Raw genomic sequence first — 22166 nt, forward strand, 5'->3', positions numbered from 1 at the left:
GAAACCGAAGCACCCGGAGAAAACCCACACAGTCACAGAGAGTTGTGCAAACTCCTTACGGAAAGCACCTGGAGTCAGGATCGAACCCGGATCTCTGGTGCTGCAAGGCAGCAACTCTACCGCAGCGCCACTGTGCCGTCCAACTGCAGTTTCTACAGTTCTTACATTTTTACAATTCCACAGTTACAGTTCTAACATGTTGAATTTGTTGCATGCAAATTTGGATATCAAGGGCAGTAGAAAATACATTTGCATTTCATGTTTCAGGTCTTAATGACCATGTTAGATAGCCCTGATGTTCAATGTTAGGGTGGCACAGTGGCACAGCAGTATAGTTGTTGCCTTGCAGAGCCAGAGACCTGGTTTCGATCCTATTGCAGTTCCTTTCTGCCATAGACCCCTTGCTGCCTCACCCCTTGAATTCCTCCAGCAGATTGTTTGTTGCTGAAGATGCACTGAGCTGGCATCTCAATAGTCTGTATGGAGTTTGTACGTTCTCCATGTGACCGATTAGGTTTTCTCTGGGCGTTCCAGTTTCCTCCCACACTCCAAAGGCGTACAGGTTTGTAGGCTAATTGGCTTGGTAAAATTGTAAATTGTCCCTAGTGTGTGCAGGATACTGTTAGTGTGTGGGGATCACGGGTGGGCGCGGACCCGGTCGGCCGAAGGGCCTGTTTCCATGCTGTACCTCTAAAACTAACACTTAAACATGACTCATGCTTTTTTTGGCCTCTGAACAACTCATAATTCGAGCCACACCTATGCCCCGACATTGCGACTTCTAACCGCAAACCTCTCCACCTCAAGTCAAGTCAAGTTGAGTTTACTGACATATGCACAAGAACAGTGGGGAACATTTACCATGAAAAATCTTGCTTGCAGAAGCTTCGTAGGCACATAGATAAATGCGCAAAAGCAAATTGCACATACATTTTCTAAAGAGAAAGGAGACTGTGTGAAAAAAGGGCATGAGTGCAAAAACATAATTTTTTTGAAAAATGTCCATAGTAGTGGTTGACACGGTGGCGCAGCAGTAGAGTTACTGGCTCACAGCGCCCGAGATCTGGGTCCGATCCTGATTAGGAGTGTTGTCTGTATGGAGTTTGTACGTTCTCCCTGTGACCGCGTGGGTTTTCTCCGGGTGCTCCGGTTTTCTCCCGCAGTCCAAGAATGTACAGGTTTGTAGGTTTATTGGCTTTGGTAAAATTGTAAATTGTCCCTAATGTGTAGGATTGTGCTCGTGTACGGGGTGATCGCTGGTCGGTGCAGACTGGGTCGGCTGAAGTGTCTGTATCTCCAAAGTAAAGTAACTAAAGTAAACAAAAGTAATTAACCAATGCCTCACATCTCACCCAGTCCCCGCTCTTTATCTCGCCTCTCCATTCAGTCATGATGCAGGGTTTTGATCCAGCATATCAACAGTTCCTTTCTGCCGTGGACCCCTTGCTGCCCCATCAACAGGGCGGCACGGTGGCGCAGCGGTAGAGTTGCTGCCTTACAGCGAATGCAGCGCCGGAGACTCAGGTTCGATCCTGACTAAGGGCGGCGTCTGTACAGAGTTTGTACGTTCTCCCCGTGACCTGCGTGGGTTTTCTCCGAGATCTTCGGTTTCCTCCCACACTCCAAAGACGTACAGGTATGTAGGTTAATTGACTGGGTAAATGTAAAAATTGTCCCTAGAGTGTGTAGAATAGTGTTAATGTGCGGGGATCGCTGGGCGGTGCAGACTCGATGGGCCGAAAGGCCTGTTTCCGCGCTGTATCTCTAAATTTAAAAAAATAAACCCCTTGAGTTCCTCCAGCAGATTGTTTGTTGCTGAAGATGCACTGAGCTGGTATCTCAATAGTTCACAGCCACCAATTAATCCCTTCATAAAACATGGAGCAGTACAGCACAGGAACAGGCCTTTTGGCCCATCATGTCCATGCCGAACATAATGCCCAGACAAACAATTATCTGTCTGCACATAATCTATATCACTCCATTCCCTGAATATCCATGTGCCTGTCCAAAAATCCATTTAAGCATACACCACTAGACTAAGGACCATCTTCTTCCCCTCAGTTATCAGGCTTCTGAACAGTCATTCCACAGTACTATATATTTCACCTCTACCCCATTGTGAACATTGGACATTGTCTATGTAACTAATGCGCTACAATGCTGAGAACTATATTCTGCTCTCTGGTTCCTCCCCTCTGCACTATAGATTGTACTTGTATTTGTGCATGGTATATCTGATCTGTTTGGACAGCATGCAAAACAAAGCAAACCTTGGTACAATAATAAACCTAAACTAAATCTTAAATGCCACTATCGTATTTGCCTCCACCACTATCCATGGAAGCATATTCCAGGCAACCACCTCCTTTTAAAAAAACTTGCCCGCACGTCTCCTTTAAACCTTGTCCCTCTCACCCTAAAGCAACGCCCTCTACTTTTTCATATTTCCATTCGGGGAAAAAGGTTCTGATTCTCTACCCTATCTATGCATCATTTGGAGGGAAACTCTGAACATTGGCGATGCTAAAACAATTTCCCACTCTCAACCCAAGTTGGACAGGTACATGGATTGGACAGGTTTAAAGGGGTATGGGCCAAATGTGGGCAATGGGACTAGCTGAGATGGGGCATCTTGATCGCATGGACACGTTGGACTGAAGGGCCTGTTTCTGTGCTGTATGACTCTATGACTCAAATCCCAATCACATGTGCGATCACGTCACAAGTAGATAGGGTGGTCAAGTTGGCTTTCATCAGTCAGAGTATTGAGTATTGTTTCGCTGAACACTTTGGCTCTGTTGCCAAACACTTTACCTACCCTCCCCATTCCCATACTGACCTTGGCCTTCTCCATTGTCAGTGTGAGACCAGAGGCAAATTGCAGGAACAGCACCTCATATTTGGCATGGGCAGCTTACAAGCCAGTGGTATGAATATTGATTTCTCTAACTTCGAGTAACCCTTGCATCCTCTCTCTCTCCATCCCAGCCTAGTCATCATTCTCATTTCACTGTTGTCTTGTTGAGTTTCACTGTCTGTATAACTCTTATCATCTAGCCCACAGCCAACAGTGGACCATTGTAGGCTCCGCCTTTCCTTGATCATTGTTTCTTTCATTCATTTGTTCTATATCTGTCTAAATCACCGTCTATATCTCTCATTTCCCTTACCGCTGACTTTCAGTCTGAATATGGGTCTCAACCCAAAACGTCACCTATTCCTTTACTCATGACTCTCTGAGTTACTCCAGCTTTTTGTGTCTATCTTTGGTTTAAACCAGCATCTGCAGTTCCTTCCTACACATATTGAGAATAATATCCCAAGTTGGGAGGTTATGCTACACTTATACAAGACATCGAAGAGGTCACATCTAGAGTATTGTATTCAATTTTGGTCACCCTGCCATAGGAAAGATATTGTTAAGCTGGAAAGGATGCAGAAAAGATTTACAAGATGTTGCCAGGACTTGAGGGCCTGAGCTATACTGAGAGGTTGAGCAGATTATTCCTTGGAGCGCAGGAGGATGAGGTGTGACCTTGTAGAGATTTATAAGATCATAAGAGGAATAGATAGATTGAATGCACAGAGTCTTTTACCCACAGTAGTGAAATCGAGAACCATAGGTTTAAGGTAAGGGGGGAAGGATTTAATAGGAACCTGATGGGCACATCGTTTTTACACAGTGGGTGCTGGGTGTATGGAACAAGCTGCCAGAAGAGATAGTTGAGGCAGGTACTATCACTACATTTAAGAAACATTTAGACAGGTACGTGGATAAGACAGATTTAGAGGGATATGGGGCAAATGCAGGCAGGTGGGACTAGTGTAGATGATGCACGGTGGTCAGCGTTGGCAATGTTGGGCCGAAGGGCCTGTTTCCACGCTGCATGACTCTGTGACTCATGCTATGTTCATCCAACTTTTGGCTTCTGTCCCACAAACTGGGTCTTAAAGCATTCCTGATTCTGTGGAACCAGCAGACGGATAAATATGCTCAGAGTCTGGCACTGAGAATGGCGCATAGCCCGGTTCAGTGACAGTGAGGAATTTCACAAACTCTTGACATTAAACAGAAAGTGAGCATGCTGATAGTGCAAGTAATTCAGAAGGCAAATGGTACGTTTGCAAAGAACATGGGAAGATAAAAATGATGGACACTTGCTGTAGCAGTGTAGGACACAGGTGAGAGTTGACCTGTTGGGGCCTAACATTGCGAGATGTTTTGAGAGAGAAGGTGGAGAGAAACTGTTTGCACTGGTGAAGATGAGCAGAACTAGGGTGGCACGATAGCTCAGCGGTAGAGTTGCTGCCTTACAGTGCCAGAGACCCAGGTTCAATCCAGACTACGGGTGCTGTTTGTACGGAGTTTGTACATTCTCCCCGTGACCTTGTGGGTTTTCCCCCGGGTCTTCCAGTTTCCTCGTACATTCCAAAGACGTACAGGTTTGTATATTAATTAGCTTTGGTTAAGATTGAAAGTTGTCCGTGATGTGTATGAAAGCGCTAGTGTACAGGGTGATCGCTGGTCAGCGTGGAGCCGGTGGGCCGAAGGGCTTGTTTCCATGCTATATCTCTAAAGGAAAGTAAACTAAACTAAACAAAGGGATCGTTAATATAAGAGAGACACCAAGAGATCGATAGGGAAGCAAAAAGTACGGATACATTTATGGACAGACTGGGCAGACAATGAGAGAAAAATAATAGATTTAGTTTAGAAAGATAGAGACAAAATGCTGGAGTAACTCAACGGGACAGGCAGTATCTCTGGAGATAAGAAATGGGTGATGTTTCGTGTCTCGACCTGGAATGTCACCTATTCCGTTATTCTAGAGATGCTGCTTGACCCTCCATAGATTTAGTATAGTTTAGTTTAGTTTATTATTGTCACGTGTATTGAGGTACAGTGAAAAGCTTTTTTTGTTGTGTGCAATCCAGTCAGTGAAAATACCATACATGATTACAATCAAGCTGTTCACGGAATACAGATACAGGATAAAGGGGATAACCTTTAGTGCAAGATGGTCCAGTAAAGGTCTAATTAAAGATAATCCGAGAGTCTCCAATGTGGTAGATGGTAGCTCAGGACCGCTCTCTAGTTGGTGATAGGATGGTTCAGTTGCCTGAGAACAGTTGGGAGGAAACTGCCCCTGATTCTGGAGGTGTGCGTTTTGAAACATCTGTATCTCTTGCCTGGTGGGAGAGGGGAGAAGAGGGAGTGTCTGGGGTGAGATTGGTCCTTGATTATGCTGGTGGCCTTGCCGAGGCAGCGTGAAGTGTAGATGAAGTCAATGGAAGGGAGGTCGGTTTGCCTGATGGTCTGGGCTACCTCCACAACTCTCTGGGAGTTCTTGCGATCTTAGATGGAACCATGCCCAAACTATCCAGTTGATAGTAGTTGTATTGATTTAGATAGGCAAACCTGGTGGAACATTAATGCATTTACATTCCTCCTTAAACAAAGAGACCAATGCCATATGTAATGCTCCAGATACTTATTTGTGATGCATAACCCCACAACTTTTGTACACAAATCCTCTCCCAAGAGACAATTCAATGATGCAATTCACTGCTACTTTATTGTCACATGTATCTAGGCACAATGAAATGCTTTGTTTTGCATACAACCCGGTAAAATCATACAACAGACGGTGACCTCACCTGGGCAGTCCACAAGAGTACCTCACCTGGGCAGTACACAAGAGTACCTCACCTGGGCAGTACACAAGAGTACCTCACCTGGGCAGTACACAAGAGTACCTCACCTGGGCAATACACAAGAGTCACCACGTTTCTGGCGCCGATAAAGTTACAAATGTTTACCGAAGAGTCCTATCTTCTGTCTACCGCCATCTTGGCAGCAGCCCTCCCCCCACAACAGAGTCCCCCTTCATTCTTGCCCTCCCCCCCCAGCTGAGTCCCCCCTTTGTTGTCAGCGACATAACATTCTGTTCGGTGTCCTCATTACCTCTAGGACACTCAAATCCTTGGGAACCTCAATGTTCTTTGAGACAATGTGCCTATTTTGTACATTTTTTGTTAGACAAATTCACTGCAAGCCCATCCTTTCCTTAGAGATACACCATGGAATTGGGCCATTCGGCCCACCGAGTCCACTCCGACCATCAATCACCTGTTCACATTAGTTCCATGTTATCCTACTTACTCATCCATTCCCTGCACACTAGGGGGCACTTTAAAGAGGGGGAAATTAACCCACAAACCCGCACGTTATTGGGGTGGGGGAAGCAGGAGCACCCGGACGAAACCCGTGCGGTCACAGGGAGAACGTGCAAACTCAACACACACACAGTACCATCAATGTAAAAGGCACATGTAAATGTGGTGGTGGCACAGTGACACAGCAGTAGAGTTGCTACCTTACAGCACCAGAGACCTGAGTTCAATCTTGACTACGGATGCTGTCTGTGTGGAGTTTGTACGTTCTCCCAGTGACTGCATGGGTTTTTTTCCGGGCGCTCCGGCTTTTCTTCGACGTTACAAAGATGTGCATGTTTGTAGGTTGATTGGCTTCAGTAAATTTGTTCTCAGTGTGTGGGATAGAATTAGTGTATGAGTGCTGGTCAGCATGGACTCAATGGGCTGAAGGGCCTGTTTCCATGCTATATCTCTAAACTAAACCAAACTAAATTAAACTTGTCCATGCTGACCAAGTTGGCATTCTTTTGCTGGACCTATTTGCCTGCAGTTGGCCCCGTGTGCTTCTAAACCCTTCCTATCTATTTATCTGTCCAAATGTAAAGATTAAAGGGATATGGCATGTCCCCATATGCTCTAACCAACTCATACTGTAGAAACTATCCTGACCGGTGGCATTGTGGCCTGGTCACGCAATCACAATGTGTAGGAATGCAAGAGAGAGTGGTACGACCCTCCCCACCATTGAAAGCACCTACATGAGGCCTGAAGAAGGTGGCATCTATCATCAAGGATCTTTTTGCACTAATGTCTTCTTTTTGAACAGTCTTCTTTTTCATTGACTTATGTGTGTTGTCTGAGTCTATGTGTTTAGTTCAGTTTAGTTTATCATCCTGTGTATCGAGGTACAGTAAAAAGCTCATGTGTCTGTGATGCTGCTGTAAAGCAAGATTTTTATCGTACCTGTACCTCACCGTTCCTATGCATATGATAGTATGCTAGTTACTTCCCAATATTCTCCACTCAATCAATATCATTCACATTTGATCATAAAACTCCTGGTTTTAGGATTTTGCTGTGTTAACTGAATTGCAAATGTGACTGTCCTTTGAGAGCCGTCTCACTTTTGTATGTCTTGGATTATACTTGCATTAATACAAGTTACATGACAGACTGCAAGAAATTGCAGAGAGTAGCCCAGACCATCGCACAGACCGGACTTCCCACCACTGACTCCATCTACACTTCATACTGCCTTGGGAAAGCAGTCAACATACACAAAGTCGGACCACACCGGCCATTCCTTCTTTTCCCTGCTCCCGTCTGACAGAAGGTACAGAAGCTTGAAAGGGCCCACCAGATGTAGGAACAACTATTCCCCCTCTGTTATCAAGCTTCTCAATGGTCCTTCCATTAGCTAGGGTACTGTCCAATTCACCTCTACCCCATTGAGGACATTAGAATTTGTCCATGGAACTGATGCACTGCAATGCTGAGAACTATATCCTGCACTCTGTATCTTCCCTATTACTCTATCTATCGTGATTGTATTTATGTATTGTATTATCTGATCTGTTTGCACAGCATCAAAAAGAAAGCTTTTCAGTGTATCTCGGTACACATGACAAAAGTAGACCTAAACCTAAATTCTTTAATTACAGCTTTATGAAACAGTTCCTCCTCATTAAAACGAGGGATATCAGTGCAGGCTCAAATACATTTGCATTCCATGTGTCAGGCCTTTGACCGTGTCAGACAGCCCTAATGATCAAAGTTGGGGTGGCACAGTGGCACAGCGTTGTACAGCAGTTGCTACCTTACAAAGCCAAAGACCCGGGTTTGATCCTGACTACAGGTGCAGCCTGTACGGAGTATGTACATTCTCCCTGTGACCGCGTAGGTTTTCTCTGGGTGCTCCAGCTTCCTCCCACATTCCAAAGACGTGCAAAGAGGTTAATTGATGCTGGTAAAAATTGAAAATTGTCCCTCGATAGTGCCTGCGTACGGGGTGATCGCTGGTCGGCGCGGACTCAGTGGACCGAATGGCCTGCTTCCACACTGTATCTCTAATGGCATGATTTTTCCCTCACACCACCACCCCTGCCACTCTTCCATTGTCCCCACTTGTGATCCCTCCCGGTGATAAATGGCAGCCTTGCGCTAATTAGTGTCAAGTCAGGGATGGATTTTTCCGCAGTGGGACCCACTCGATGGGAAATGTTGAAATGAATTTTAATGAGGATTCAAGGAGTTGACAGACAGACGGGATATTCATCAACTCGGCGCAGTTCAATTCAACTCTGGCTTCCTGGGGCGGAAGGTCAGCGTCTTGCACCCTGCGCAAGTTGTCTGCAAGGCAGGACAACAAAGTGAAGGTGAGGTCATTACTGACCTGAACTCTCGCTGTGCCCTGGCTGCCACATTCAATCATCTTTTTATGTCCTGCCTCTTATTCCCTCAACTGATTGGTCCCAACAAAGTTTGCTTTACCCCCAATTGCTTCCACAAACGAGCAAGATAGGAACGTCAAACTCAGATGCGTTTTTTTAAAAGTTTAGTTTAGAGGGTGGCGCAGCAGTAGAGTTGCTGCATCACAACGCCAGAGACCCAGGTTCAATCCTAACAATGTCTGTACGGAGTTGTGGCCACGTGGGTTTTCTCCGGGTGCTCCGGTTTCCTCCCACATTTCTTCCATTATTCCAAAGACGTACAGGTTTGTCGGTTAATTGGCTTCTGTAAATTGTAAATTATACCTAGTGTGTAGGATAATGCTAGTGTACGGGATTGATCGCTGGTCGGCGTGGACTCGGTGGGCCGAAGAGCCAGTTTCTGCTCTGTATCTCTAAAGTCCAAAGTCTAAAGTAAAGTCTTTAGGGATACAGTGCGGAAATAGGCCCTTCATCCCACCGAACCCACGCCAACCATCAATCACCTGTACACTAGTTAGAGTCATAGAGTCATGCAGGCCCTTCGGCCCAACTTGCCCACACCGTCCTACATGCCCCTAGTCCCACCTGCCCGCCCATATCCCTCTAAACCTATCTAATCCATGTATCTATCCAAATGTTTTTTAAACATTGTGCTAGTACCTGCCTCAACTACCACCTCCATCAACTCGTTCCATACACCTACCACCCTTTGTGTAAGAACATTGCACCTTAGGTTCCTATGAAATCTTTCCACCTCCACCTTAAACATGCTTTAGAGCAAAGTTTAGTTTAGTTTAGAGATACAGTGCGGAAACAGACTCTTCAGCCCACTGTGTCTGCATCGGCCAGCAATCACCTCGTACACTAGCACTATCCTAAAATTTACAATTTTTACCAAAGCCAAAGCATATGAGGAAAGACTGGATAGACTAGGCTTGTACTCGCTGGAATTTAGAAGACTGAGGGGGATCTTATAGAAACATATAAAATTCTTAAGGGGTTGGAGAGGCTAGATGCGGGAAGATTGTTCCCGATGTTGGGGGAGTCCAGAACCAGGGGTCACAGCTTAAGGATAAGGGGGAAGTCTTTTAGGACCGAGATGAGAAAACATTTCTTCACACAGAGAGTGGTGAGTCTGTGGAATTCTCTGCCACAGAAGGTAGTTGAGGCCAGTTCATTGGCTATATTTAAGAGGGAGTTAGATGTGGCCCTTTTTGCTAAAGGGATCAGGGGGTATGGAGAGAAGGCAGGTACAGGCTACTGAGCTGGATGATCAGCCATGATCATATTGAATGGCGGTGCAGGCTCGAAGGGCCGAATGGCCTACTCCTGCACCTATTTTTTTTTAAAACTAAAAAAAATAAAAATTAATTAAAAAAAAACAAAAAACCGTCTTTGGAATAATGGAAGAAACCGGAGTTTACTCGGGGAAAACCTACGCAGTGACAGGGAGAAGGTATAAACTCCGTACAGACAGCACCCGAGGTCAGGATCGAACCAGGGCCGCTGGTGCTGTAAGGCAGCAACTCTACTGCTGCGCCAGAGTGAGAATAACAAATTCCATTCCATTAAGATCATCCAATTTTAAATCAAATTTGATGCAAATGTAGGTAGTATTTATGGTTTAGAAGGTAGCACAGCCTGAGACAACAGAGGAATGTTAATATGATGACAGATTGCAACAGTGCTGAATAAATGTAACCTGTGGCTGTAAACCTGTCATTAGTAATAATTGAACTGTCTTCTAATGATCAGCTTCTCTTCTGAGGTTGATGTTGACGATGAAAACAGTCGTCATCATGAACTCAGAAGCCAATCCAAGCATCTCCTGATCTTCTTAATACCCAAGTGTAGATGACCAGAGCTATAAGCAGAAGGGAAAAAGTGAATGAGGTCAATACTTTGGCAACCTATCATAACCCCACCATTAAATCGTTAGTGTAAACCAGAAGGCAGACGGTAGTTTATAGTTTGGCATTTACCCTTTTAGTTTTTCTTCATTCAGAGAGCCAAAGCTCCGGTGTATTGTTGACACGTACCCTTGTTGGGTGAGCCAAGACTGAACTCATTGACCTGGCGACACGGTGACGCAGCGGTAGAGTTGCTGCTTAACAGCGCCAGTCACCCGGGTTCGATCATGACTGCAGATGCTGCCTGCACGGAGTTTCTACATTCACCCTGTGACTGCATGGGGTTTTTTCTGGGCGCTCTGGTTTCCTCCCACATTCCAAAGACGCGTAGCAGAGTCTTGTAGATTAATTGGTAGTAGAGTTTTGTAGATTAATTGGCTTCTGTAAATTGTCCCTAGTGTGTAGGATAGAGCTGGTGTACAGTTTGTTTGCTGGTCGGCATGGACTTGGTGGGCCAAAGGGCCTTTTTCCACATTATATCTCTAAACTAAACTGAGATAACTGGATCCTGAGGATAAAGAGGTAATGTAGGGAGGAAGGCCTTCATGTGATGTGTCATGTGAGGTGTGTACAGAGGCTACACGAGGACCTTCACAAGGGTGACATCAGCCTTGATAGAACTATACCGCAGGATTCTGCATAGCAACAATTGTATACCTGATTTGAATAGCACAGCATAGAAGGAGGGCCCTGTATTTGAAGCTCAGAGAAGAATATCCTTGTCTGCAGTAAAATCTGATTTGATCTTTCCTGGGCTATCCCGAAATACGGACTGAAGAGATGAACAATGTCATCCAGGCATTTATTCACAAAATGCTGGAGTAACTCAGCAGGTCAGGCAGCATCTCGGGAGAGAAGGAATGGGTGACGTTTCGGGTCGAGACCCTTCTTCAGACTCCATCAGTCTGAAGAAGGGTCTCGACCCAAAACGTCACCCATTCCTTCTCTCCCGAGATGCTGCCTGACCTGCTGAGTTACTCCAGCATTTTGTGAATAAATACCTTCGATTTGTACCAGCATCTGCAGTTATTTTCTTATAATGTCATCCAGGCATTTGGATTGCAGAGATACAACATGGAATCAGGCCCTTCGGCCCACTGAGTCCGTGCTGACCAGCGATCACCCCATACACAGGTTTTACCCTGCGCACTAGGGACAATTTACAGAAGCCAATTAACCTATAAAACTTGCATGTGTTCGGAATGTGGGAGGAAACCAGAGCACTCCGAGAAAGCCCTTGCGGTGACAGGGAGAACGTACAAAGGCTCCCTCCCCGAGGGCACAAAGGTGGACGGGCGAGGAGAGGGATGTTGGTTCACAGGTCGACCCGCACTTCCAAGGGAAGGCGACGCAGTAGCCTGGTTTGTCTGGAACGGGCGCTGCTGATAACATCTAGACCGAGGACTGGACTCTGAAAATGAGCCGAAGCCTCATGCATGCGGGATCAGTGGACTATTTCTGTACAATTTGCTAATCGAGGATGTGCTTAGGTATGGCAATATTCTACTGGACCCTTTGTACGAGAATAATTTCACTGTGCGTTTCCACTTCACACGTGTCACAATAAAACAACCATTGAACTAATGAAACCGTACAGACAGCATCTGATGTCGGGGTCAAACTCGGGTGTCTGGTGCTGTAAGGCAGCAACTCTACCTGTGCGCCACTGTAACGCCTCATATTTCGGAGTTTAGTTGGAGATCGTAGTATTCAATAGCAAGATTGGGATTGGAGTATTTTAGCCCAGCAGGTCAGGCAGCATCTCTGGAGAAAAAGGTCAGGTGATGTTTTGGGTTGGGACCCTTCTTCAGACTGAAAGTGGAGGGGAGGGTTCTGGAGGTAAGAAAAGGCCAGAACAAAGCAGGGCCGGCAACAGATGACCAAGGAAGGGTGGAGCACATAATGGCCCATTGTTGGCTGGGGAAGAGGTGATAACGAAGGGATACAAGGATGTGAACAGTGGAACTAGTAAGGTGACAGGGGTGGGGGGGGGGGGGGGGGGGGGGAGGGAATGCAGGGGTTACTTGAAATTAGTGAAATCATTATTCAAACTGCTGATTTGTAAACTACTGAATCGAAATTTTGAGTGTGGATTTTGGAGCTAGATTACAGAACCAGACTTGATCGGACAGGACAGTTCCCAAGGAACCCAATCAAACATGTGACACACCAACCCACACTATTACTACCTGTAGATCCTTTCTCTACAGTTCCCTCCCAACCCCTGGGGGTTTATTTTAAATATCTAAGTGAAAGGTAAACTTGTTTGCCATATCAGTAGGCTCCAGATACTCTGTAAGTCGGCTGTGGAAGGCCCAGAGTTGTGCTTTTCAGTTTGAAGAAGGGTCTCGACCCGAAACGTCACCCATTCCTTCTCTCCCGAGATGCTGCCTGACCTGCTGAGTTACTCCAGCATTTTGTGAATATATGCTTTTCGGTTCATATGTTAAACCATTCCCCCCTCCAACCCTTCCCTGTCCAAAGGGCTTCCAAGGAAATGGAGTTAGAGTGTGGTTGTTTTCAGGAATGACTCAGCATTTTAGTGTAGCTTCAAGAAAGTGGGCTTGTCATGTGCAGTTGACTCCTACATAGAGTGTAGGAGGATGAGGGGTTCCTAAGTTCATGTTCATAAGTCTTAAGAGCAGAATTAGGCCATTCGACCCATCAAGTCTACTCCGCCATTCAATCGTGGAGTCATAGATTAGGTTAATAGAGTCATGCAGCATGGAAACAGGCCCTTCGGCCCAACTTGCACACACTGACCAACATGCCCCATCTACATTAGTCCCACCTGCCTGCGTTTGGCCCATAAACCCTCTAAACCTATCCTATCCATGCATCTATCTAATTGTTTCTTAAACATTGCAATCATGGCTGATCTATCTTTCCCTCTCAACCCCATTCTCCTGCCTTCTCCCCATTACCCCTGACACCTGTACTAATCAAAAACTTGGCAATCGCAGCCTTGAAAATATCCATTGATGGCTTCCACAGCCGTCTGTGGCAAATGTGGTGATCTTATCGAGGTGGATGAGATCATGAGAGGGACTGATGGTCTGCATCCCAGGGTACTTAAGGAAGTGGCTCTAGAAATTGTGGACGCATTGGTGATCATTTTCCAATGTTCTATAGATTCAGGATCAGTTCCCGTGGATTGGAGGGTAGCTAATGTTATCCCACTTTTTAAGAAAGGAGGGAGAGAGAAAATGGGAAATTATAGACCAGTTAGCCTGACATCAGTGGTAGGGAAGATGCTGGAGTCAATTATAAAAGAAGAAATTGTGGAACATTTGGATAGCAGTAACAGGATCGTTCCGAGTCAGCATGGATTTACGAAGGGGAAATTATGCTTGACTAATCTTCTGGAATTTTTTGAGGATGTAACCAGGAAAATGGACATGGGAGAGCCAGTGGATGTAGTGTACCTGGACTGTCAGAAAGCCTTTGATAAGGTCCCACATAGGAGATTAGTGGGCAAAATTAGAGCACATGGTATTGGGGGTAGGGTACTGACATGGATAGAAAATTGGTTGGCGGACAGGAAACAAAGAGTAGGGATTAACGGGTCCCTTTCAGAATGGCAGGCAGTAACTAGTGGGGTACTGCAAGGCTCGGTGCTGGGACTGCAGCGATTTACAATATACATTAATGATTTAGATGAAGGGATTAAAAGTAACATTAGCAAATTTGCAGATGACACAAAGCTAGGTGGCAGTGTGAACTGTGAGGAGGATGCTATGAGAATGCAGGGTGACTTGGACAGGTTGTGCGAGTGGGCAGATGCATGGCAGATGCAGTTTAATGTGGATAAATATGAGGTTATCCACTTTGGTGGTAAGAACAGGAAGGCAGATTATTATCTGAATGGTGTCAAGTTAGGAAAGGGGGACGTACAACGAGATCTGGGTGTCCTTGTTCATCAGTCACTGAAAGTAAGCATGTAGGTACAGCAGGCAGTGAAGAAAGCTAATAGCATGTTGGCCTTCATGACGAGGAGTTGAGTATCGGAGCAAAGAGGTCTTTCTGCAGTTGTACAGGGCCCTAGTGAGACCACACCTGGAGTACTGTGTACAGTTTTGGTCTTTAAATATGAGGAAGAACATTCTTGCTATTGTAGGAGTGCAGCGTAGGTTCACTAGGTTAATTCCCAGAATGGCGGTACTGTCATATGTTGAAAGACTGGAGCGACTGGGCCTGGGCTTGTATACACTGGAATTTAGAAGGATGATAGGGGATCTTATTGAAACATATAAGAATATTAAGGGATTGGACATGCTTGAGGCAGGAAACATGTTCCCAATGTTGGGGGAGTCCAGAACCAGGGGGCACAGTTTAAGAATAAGGGGTAGGCGATTTAGAACGGAGATGAGGAAAAACTTTTTCACTCAGAGAGTTGTAAATCTGTGGAATTCTCTGCCTCAGAAGGCAGTGGAAGCCAATTCTCTGGATGCTTTCAAGAGAGAGTTAGATAGAGCTCTTAATGATAGCGGAGTCAGGGGATTATGGGGAGAGGGCAGGAACGGGGTACTGATTGTGGATGATCAGCCATGATCACATTGAATGGCGGTGCTGGCTCGAAGGGCCGAATGGTCTACTCCTGCACCTATTGTCTATTGAATAGATAAATGTAGTCTTTTACTTAAAGGAGAGGAATCTAGAACCAGAAGACATGGGTTTAAGGTGAGGGGGGGGGGGGGGGGGGGAGATTTAATAGGAACGTGAGGGGCAACTTATTTAAACAAAGAGTGTTAGGTGTATGGAACGAGCTGCCTGAGGAGGCAGTTGAGGCAGGCATTTTCGAACATTTAAGAAACATTTTATACAAACACATAGGTAGGATAGGTTTAGAGTGATATAGGTAATATGCAGGTAGGTGGGACTGGTATATAGGGAGCATGTTGGTCAGCATGGGCTAGTTAGGCCAAAGGGCTTGCTTGACTCTATGACACCTGGATAAAATCCATGTGGTCACAGAGAGAATGTACAAACTCTGTAGAGGCCACACCCGTAGTCAGGATCGAACCTGAGAATCTGGCGCAGTGAGACAGAAGGTCTACCACTGTGCCACCCTAAATGTTTGTGGTGCAAAGGGATTAGAACTCCGGGTTTGCAAAAGTTGAGTTTGCATTGATACCAAGTAGTTATGAATGGTGTCCTCAATGTCTCATCTACCATGTGTATATTTAAACAACCAATTTAAGCAATCTTTGCAAAACAGGGGGAGTCCAGCAAGAAATTGCAGAGGGTTGTGGATGTAAACCAACCTCCCTCCCATTGACTCCATCTATACTTCACGCTGCCCAGGCAAGGCCACCAGCATAATCAAGGTCCAGTCTCACCCATGTCTCTCCCTCTTGTCCCCTCTCCCATCAGGCAAGTGTGAAAACACACCCATCGAGATTCAGGCTGTTTCTTCCCGGCTGTTATCAGGCAACCGAACCACCCTATCACCAACTAGAGAGCAGTCCTGACCTCACATCTACCTCTTTGGAGACCCTTGGACTATCTTTAGTCGGACTTTACATGACTTTGTCTTGCACTAAATATTATTCCCTTTATCCTGTGCATGTATTACGGCTTAATTGTAATATTGTCTCGTCTTTTTGCTGACTGGATAGCAGCAACAAACAAAGCTTTTTCCCTGTTCTTGGTACACGTGACGATAAACTAAACTAAAGAACCCACTGACCTAGTCCTCTTCTTCATTAACCTTGAAGTAGAGGATGTCGAATTAGCAACATTAATCCAACTAAAAAAGTTCTCAAGGTGTAAGAAGGAACTGCAGGCGCTGGTTTATATCGAAGATAGACACGAAATGCTGGAGTAATTCTGGAGAAAAGGGAATAGGTGACGTTTCGGGTCGAGAAACTCCTCTCGGTGTAGGAAATTATAGCAAAAAAAATGTAAAAAAAATGTGCACTTGTGTTTCGGTCATCAAGGAGTTAACAGTGGAACTTGGAAATGTACTGACGGCCTGAATTTTACGCGCAGCCTCCAAGACTTGTCTAGCTGCTGAGCGCTTGTACTTGTCAAGTGAAAACACGGAGATTAAACCCACCTCCTCCCCACCGCCCACACCTTCCCCTTGACCACCTCCCTTCACTGCTCAACTCCCACACTCTGGTCTCCACGACCTGACAACAGCTTGCCTGTGTCTCACTTATGAGAGTACAGTTCAGAGGTTATTATATGCCTTTCCCGTATCAGATGGGAGCTACCAATTGCTGCTGGTTGCAAGGGGAAGAGAGAAAGATCATCCTGCTCGAAGATAACTTCCTCTGCACTCTTTTCCATTTTAATTTCCCCTCTCTCTCTCAGTTCAGAGGGTCTTGGCACTTAAGATCGTGGCTTTCTCCATGCGTGTGTGCACAAAGTGTGCATGAGAGAGAGAAATAGAGAAATATTATATATATATATATATATACATACATATATATACATATATATATATACATACATACATATATATACATATATATATATACATACATATATATCTATATATACATACATATATATATATATAGAGAGAGAGAGAGAGAGAAAGAGGCAAACAGAAATAAAGAGAGAAAATAAAGACATTGAAAAAAGGGAGATAGAGAAAGAGAGAGATAGAAATAGGAGAGGCAGATAGAGAGAGAAAGAGAATTACAAAGGTAGAAAGAGAGAAACAATAGACAAATAGAGATAGAAATAGGAGAGAGACGAGCCTGCAGCATTTAAAAATAGAGAGAGAGAGAGAGAGAGAGAAACGTCGAGAAGGCTGCCGAGTGCTTTCCTCTTCACGCTGGTAACGAGCAGGAGGTTTAGCCCAGCGCGCTTCCTGATCGAGTTAGTGCGGCCGTGTAGAGGGAGGAGTTTTGCAGGCTGCGACCAGCACACGATCGCAGGGTCGGCCGCACCTCAGGAAGCCCTGCTTAGCCATCATGCTCCACTAACAAGCGGGGGAGAGGAAGAGAGGAGGAGGAGGAGGAGGACAAGGAGGCACTCTGCAATCTTTAGAAATAAAATTGGTTTCATAAAGAAGGAAGGGACAGATTTATTATTTTTTTTAAAGAGAATAACCCTGACGATGAATACTACAATGCCTTGAGTGTGTTGCTTGCTGTGTTCGAGTTCATCGAAGGGAGAGGGAGACGGGAATATGAGGTGAGTTTTTGATTCACTCTGCGTGTACGTGTCTCTGTAGTGTATGCATGTGTGCTGGTGGGTGTGGGTGTGGGGGGGGAGAGAGAGGGGAGATCAGGGAGAATTGGGGGTACGGGCTAGATCTTTATTGGAGAGGGAAGGAATGTGGGTGCAGGAGCTGGCTGGCTGGCATTGAAGGGAAGGGAAGGAATTGGGATTTTGTGGTGTGGGCTGGACATATATATACACATTGTATGCATGCATGTATGTGTGTGTGTGTTTGGGTGGGGTGGGGGAGAGATGAGGGAGTAATTGAGGATCCAGGCCAGACAGTGGCATTATAAGGGGGGGGGGCTGTCTGGGTGATCAGGTGGGTTGAAGGAAAGGAGGGATGGAGCTGGTATTTAGTGGCGTGGGCTCTATGTATGTTTGTGTTGTGTAGTGGTTGGGGTAAAGACATGTTTCTGTCGCACCAAATCGAACCCCAAGCAATGAAGCACGTTTGTTATTTCCAAGAGTGGCTGGTGTAATGTAGGGCACTGGAGGGGCTGTGTGGAGGAGGTGGTGTGTTGGATAATTCATGCACAAGATCATCCCACCAACAGCATTGGGACATGGCCAGGGAGGGAGGGGAGGTTTGTTTGTAGTTGCTCCTGTCTGGGGGAGATCCTAGTGGGGAGGGGGAGTGGGGAGGGGGAGGGGGGGGGGGGACATTTGTCTATCTCCATTTGACGTATTACCTGAACGGGCACCTTGGCCTAAGGTGGTGTCCGAGAGAGAGCAGTAACGCTGATAGTGCAGCACTCCCACCCTGGCCTTGCTCCAAGCACTGGGGATGGGGAGGGAGGGAGGGAGGGTGAGAGGGGGCTGTCCCTGCGAGCAGTGCACGGAGGGAGGGAGGGGGGGGGGGGGGTTGGGTTCTTTGCAGGGGAGGAGGGAGGGGGTCAAGTATTTGCAAGGTTTGTGTAGGAGGGAGGGAGGGTGGGTCAGGCCTTTTGCATGGTTCGTTTGTGAGGAGGCAGGGAGGGAGGGAGGGCATGGGGGGGGGGGGAGGCCAGGTTTTGCAAGGTTTGGCAGTGAGGGAGGGTGTCAGATCTGCAAGGTTTGGCAGTGAGGAGCTCGGTCGAGAGGGGATCAGGCCTTTGCAAGGTTTGCCAGTGAGGAGGGAGGGTCAGGCCTTTGTAAGATGTGGCATTGAGGGAGGGAGGGAGGAAGGTAGGGATCGGAGTGGGGTCAGGAATTTGCAAGGTTTGGCAGAGAATCGGGGAGGGGAGGGGAGGGTCAGGAGTTTGGAAGGGTTGGCAGTGAGCGAGGGGGGTGGGCAGGTATATGCAAGTGTTGTCTGAGCAGGGTGATGAGAGGGGTCAAGTATTTGCATGGTTTGTAGGAGGATGTGAGTGGAGGGGAACATGTTTTTGCAAGGTTTGCCAGTGAGGGGTATGGGGTGATGCTGGGCTCTTGGGTCTGCGGCGTGCCTGCTGGTATTATCACATATCATCTTCGCAGTGGGGAGGGGAAGGTTCGGAGAGGCAAGGTAGCCCATGTATGTCTCGTGCATGCACACCCCACCTCAACACACTCCCCCCGTATAAAGAGAAGAAAAATAGGTGCCCCCCCCCCCAAATAAAAATTGCACTCCCCCTAACCCCCTCCTCGTCTTCTCCCTCCTCTTCACCTTGACTGCATTGGTCACGATGAATGAAGGATGGAGAGGCTTCAGGCTCCAACAGGTAGCTGAACACTCCCTAGCTTAGAGGCCGGGGAGAGGGGATGGGAGTTGGGGGTGGGTGTGGTGTCTGGTTTAATATGCAAGGCGTGATGCCAGTATCACTGCATGTGGAGCTGGTTGTTATGTGTGGTGTACGTGTGTGTGTGTATATATGTGTCTGTGTGTGTGAGAAGTGAGAGGTTAACTCTCTGCCTACCACCTCTAAATGATGCGTGACATGTTTAGCTGCTCTTCCTTATATGGCCAGAGCTGTATTTCAATGCTGGAGTGGTATTGCCAAGTTTACAGGGTAGTAGACGTCTTCTAGTAGGAAGGTGTGGTGGAGGGGAGGAAGCTGGTGAAAAGGCGGGGGTTTCTCTGTGCATGTGTGTGTATGTGTCTCTCTCTCGCGTTCTCTCGCTCTCCCTCTCTCTCTCTCTCTCGCGTTCTCTCTCTCTCTCTCTCGCTCTCTCTCTCTCGACTATATGCGTCACTCTATAACTGCTAGAAAAGTAAGTGCTATATTATGCTGCCTCGAGGGTCACTGATGCCTCTTATTTTGTGCGAGAGTCCTTTCACTGGGATAGCCGCTGTCTAATGTAGGAGCCAGGGCTCGTAGCCTGTGCTTCAAAGAGAATTATTTTTCCATGTGTGTGTGTTTTATTTTTGGTGCCTTTTGTAACGCGTGGAGCTTTGCCAAAGGTGAGGAGTGTGGAAGTGGAGATTATACTGTCTGGTAACAGATGTGGAGACGGTGAAAGTGTGTCTCGAGGTCTGATGCTAAGCCCGCTCATTCAGTCCCCCTCGTGGGGGCTTAGCCCCGGTCTCTACCTCGTTCTCTGCTAATTTGTGAACACTAAGGGTTAGACCGCAGGGAACTGGGGAGGAATCTGTTGGACGGTTGCAGTGTTGAGGATGGGGGAGCGCTGCGGGCGAGAGACCGAGCTCGTGGCTTTCTAACCCGGCCGCTGCTATTTGCAAACGTTGGCGCGATGGAAATGAAAGACTGAGAGGCCGAAACAAAATGGAGACGGGGGGGGGGTTGAGAGACAGGGGAGGTGTTTAAAATAATCCAGATGTTTGAACGTCTTCCAATAGCTTTGATTCAGTGCTTAGTTACACAAGGGGAGAGGGGTGTAGGAAAGGGTGGCTGGAATTTGGTGAAGCGAGGGTTTGGGAAGCTGAGAGGCTTGGGATGAGTTGCCTTCAACGCAGGCTCAGCGTGAAACGGCACCCCACCGAAAACGTTGGCCACTATGATTTGGAGCTTCCCTCTCTGCTCACTACTAAACAGGCCGTTGGGGCGCTCCCTAAACCGCATGCCAGCCCCTCAATGGTTCGCCTACTGCCACACCTCTCGTCTCGTCCCCCTGAAAGAGAGGAAAAAATATATATTCAAGGCCTCGTGTGGGTTACGTCCGACATGCTCCTGTTTCCCAAGCAGTCAATTAACTGTGTGAGTTCCCCATCTCCTCTCCTCCCTACAGCAGAAGCGATAATAAATTCAACGTCAACACAAATCAGGCATCCGGGTCTTGCCAGGAAATATCTGGGCCTATTAACAGTGGGATGAGGCAGAGCCTTGAAAAGTGAATCTCGTGTGTGTTTGTGTGTGCGTGTATTTAAAAAAAAAACAGGCAGCTTTAGCCAGGAATTTCGTACCAGGAATTATCATCTGTGGTTTGGAGATGCAAGCTTCACGCTGTTAGCTGCCAGGAACCCAGCCAGCACATAGCAACACGTTGCAGCAGAACAGACGCTGATATTTATACCCTTATTCTGGTCAGACTAATGACAACATCAACACCAAATTATTTTTGAGTCGGGGCCCAGTTCAAAACCCCTCCTAGATTTGGGCAGTAGATTGCATTTCCACTTCACCCAGGCCCGAGACAAAATTTCTGTGCAATTGTTTTGAGGTGTAGAAAAACACGAGGAGAATTGATAGAGTCATACAGCATGGAAATGGGCCCTTTGGCCCAACCTGCCTACACCGACCGAGGTGCCCCATCTACACAGGTCCCACCTGCCTGCATTTGGGCCATATCCCTGCTGTGAGACTGCATAACCAGCACTGCTCCCAGCAGGCGAGACAACAATAACAGCTAAGAACACACAGAAAACTGATGACAATTTATGTATCTTTTATTTATTTATAATGAATGATCTCTTGCTCTCTTGCTATCCACTTTGCTGCTGTAACACTGTAAATTTCCCCGGTGTGGGACGAATAAAGGAATATAATATAATAATAATAATTATTATCCCTCCAAACCTGTCCTGTCTATGTACCTGTCCAGATGTTTTTTAAATTTTGTAATAGGCCTGGCAACATCCTCGTTAATCTGCTCTGCACCCTTTACAGCTTAGCCACATCTTTCTTATAACGGGGTGACCACGTATCCTAAACCTTTCCTATCCATGTACCTGTCTAAATGCCTTTTAAGTGTTGTCTTAGCACCTACCTCAACTACCTCCTGTGGTAGCTTATTCCATACACCCATCACCCACTGTGCAAAAACGTTGGTCCTTGGGTTCCTATTAAATCTTTATAAGATCACCCCCTCACCCTCCTGCGCACTAAGGAATAAAGTCCTAGCCTGCTCAACCTCACCCTGTAGCTCAGGGTCTTGAGTCCTGGCTACATCCTCGTAAAACTTGTCTGCATTTTTTTCCAGCTTAACAGCATCTTTCCTATAGCAGTAACTGGAACTCCTTCTCCTCCCCTTCCCCAATATCTATACTCAGATAGACACACACGTATGTACAGTGTTTACATGGAGCTGATTAGGTCAGTTATTGAGGGGGGTGTGGAGAAAAACTCCAGTCATG

The 22166-nt window shown here is 46.5% G+C and overlaps 1 protein-coding gene across 12 annotated transcripts in view; it reads left to right on the forward strand.

Moving 5' to 3' along the window:
* LOC144599516 (muscleblind-like protein 1) overlaps positions 1-22166 on the forward strand; it is a 390080-nt gene that overhangs the window by 206245 nt on the left and 161669 nt on the right. For 2 of the 12 annotated variants that reach the window (XM_078410495.1, XM_078410501.1), the window contains exon 1: positions 17241-17647. The exons of 2 other annotated variants lie outside the window; for them this stretch is intronic. The gene's annotated coding sequence lies outside the window, so the exon portion shown is untranslated. Of the gene's footprint in view, positions 1-17240; positions 17648-22166 lie in introns of those variants that run through there. 8 more of the 12 variants (XM_078410490.1, XM_078410498.1, XM_078410497.1 and 5 more) reach the window with 8 other exon arrangements.

The sequence above is a fragment of the Rhinoraja longicauda genome, chromosome 13 (genome assembly GCF_053455715.1).
Source record: "Rhinoraja longicauda isolate Sanriku21f chromosome 13, sRhiLon1.1, whole genome shotgun sequence".
NCBI lineage: Eukaryota > Metazoa > Chordata > Chondrichthyes > Rajiformes > Arhynchobatidae > Rhinoraja > Rhinoraja longicauda.